The sequence below is a fragment of the Microtus ochrogaster genome, chromosome 4 (assembly GCF_000317375.1).
Source record: "Microtus ochrogaster isolate Prairie Vole_2 chromosome 4, MicOch1.0, whole genome shotgun sequence".
NCBI lineage: Eukaryota > Metazoa > Chordata > Mammalia > Rodentia > Cricetidae > Microtus > Microtus ochrogaster.
Window position 1 is genome coordinate 33330021 of NC_022011.1, and position 2624 is coordinate 33332644.

The following is a 2624-nucleotide window of genomic DNA, read 5'->3' on the forward strand; positions in this document are numbered from 1 at the left end:
CAGCCGGCTCCCGCCGCCGCCGCCCGCCCCGGCACCGCCCCCACGCGCTCCTCCCCCGCCTATTGGCCGGTGCTCCAATAGACCCCACCCCTAAGCGCTCCAGCCCCTTTCATTGGTCGGTGCTTGGCCAGTCCCCGCACCTAGAGCTCCGCCCACGCCCATTGGCCCACAGGACAGGCCCCGCCTCCAGCGCTCCGCCCACGCCCATTGGCGCGCCTCCTGGCCAGACTCGCCCCTTGTCGTCGGGCGCGCGCGAGCGTCCGGGGAGAGCGAGCCGCTGGTGGCTGAGCGCGAGGCCTTGGCCTGCGGGGAGGAGCAACGGGCTTCGGACCGCTCGCTAGCCGGGGCGCCCTCGGAGCGACCCGTGCTCCCCGGGTGTGGACTCTTCAGGCCCGCAAGCTCTTACCTTTGCTGGTCCCCTGAGGGTCGCCACAGCCCGGCGATTCCCGGGGGACGCACTTGATGCAAAAGTCCTAGGCGCAGTCCGCGCCGGCCGGCGGGCTATCTGTGACGCTCGAGTGGCCCCTCGACTGCCTGGAAGGCCTGCACTCAGTGTTCAGGCCTTGTTTTTCTCCCAGGAAGCCTCAACTGCGGCTGGCTGCAGGAGCCCTGGGTTGGGCCCTATTCGGAGATGCACGAGGAGGCGTAAATGAGGCAGGTGCAGGTGGTAGGATTTCCTGAGCCGGCTTCACCTCGTGTCCCCAGAGTCTTGATCTGGTTTAATTGGGACTTTGAACTTCTCTCTGAAAGAGATAATGTTATAATGTTATCTCTCCTTACCTGTACCGTGCTTCCTACCTCGCACACACACCCTGGTAAAGTTTAAACAGAATGGGTCCCCACCCACGTTACATTTCTCGGTGTACCCATTATCCAATACTTTATATATCATTTTATAATTCAGGTGTAATGCGTAGTAATTGGCCTGGTAAAACATGTCAGTGCCCTGTATATGACACAACGCTCCTGAGATCTCCAGGTTTTTTGAGGTCTTTCTGGGATTGCAAGGTTGTGTATGCATTCAACAAACATGGAGCCTGATGAATGGCCTATGATGATGTTGTGCATCCTGGCAAGCTCTTCACGTGCCTCTGCTCCATTGCTTTGGGGGGATGTGCAGATTAAATTCAGGGCAGAGACTGGGATACCACACCTGTGAGGAGGGCAGTGCCTGGCCATGGGCTCAGGGTATCTTACAGAAAGAAATACAAAATGCTTCTAGCAAAGGTTTGGAGCTTGCTGAAGTTTCAAAGAAAAATACCAACCACCAAGTATGCAGTAGAGCATGTGTAAAAGCCAGTGTGAGTCAGAGTCCTTGACAGTTAAGAGCACTCACTGCTTGGACAGAGGACCTGACTTTCTCACCCAGTTTCCAATGGTCACTCAGAAACATCTGCAACTCCAATTCCAGAGGCTCGGAGGTCCTCTTCTGGCCTCTCTGGGCACTGCACACATGTAGTGCGCATACAGAATGCAGTCACTTGAAAGCTAATGTGAGCAATCACAGGTTCCTCATCTCCTAGTCACTTTCCCCTAAGCCTCCCTCTGTGCCTATCAAAGGTCCGCTTACCCTCGGGATTCCTCTGTGCTCTGAGTGTCTAAGGAAACAGGCTCTAGGGATCCTTAATTCCCAATTCTCCCACACGTCTGACTTCTGCTGAAATAATTTCTAATCAATCTAAGAAAAATGAAAGGAACAAAGATATGCCAGTTAATCCAAGTAGCTGAGCTTGCCAGCTAACCTTTCTGCTGCTTGTATCTGTTTACTTTTTAACTCAGGAAAGCCAGTTTAATTTCCTTAACAAGCCACAAGATCCAACCTGCAAGGCTGCATGCAGGACGGTAAAGGTCAATGGCTAACTTATCGAAGACATAGAGCCTTCATTTCCTCTTTCCCCTGCTCCTACAGCCTTCCAGCTAAAGCCTCTCTTTTGATGTTAAATGAATATTCACACTTTGCAACAAATGGGTATTGGTTTTATACCGCTTAGGGCCTGCTGTTAGCGCCAAAGGGCTATTGGCCACCACTTGAGGCTTCAGGACGAGGAACAGTTTGAGAGCAGGTAGGTGCTTCAACAGAAGGAGAGCTGGTGCATGCAGACCAACCTTGGGGAAGTCAGCAAAGGCTGTGCCAATGCTGTCAGATGGGAGAGGAAGGAGAACTGCGGTGGAGCTTGGCTGAAGTGCACTTACCTGAAGTGTGTAAGCTTGGAGTTCCACCTTCAGCCCCAGAAAAAAGGAAAAATTAAAACAGGAGGAGATAAACAGTGCCAATAACTGGGAAACCCAGAGAGATGGCGCAGGGCCTGCCTGGGAAGCAGCCCTGCCCTCTGGCCTGCTGCACTGTCCCTGCTTATGCAATGCACATATATGTGTCACTCATCTCTGTGTGTCCTGTTGGCTTGGGGTGGGGGTTGCCCTCTCGTGTGTCTAGCCTGTGGTTATGCTTTCCCTGTCTTCCACAGCACAAGCCTCTCACAACAGCATGTTTGGATGTAGCCTTGTAAGTACAACAAAAAAGGTCAGGTCCTTCAGCATGTTTTGGTTCTGTCTTTCGTTGCTATTGCTTTGATTTTTTTTTTTTTGAAACAAGGCCTCACTGTATATTTCTGGTTGTCTTGGAG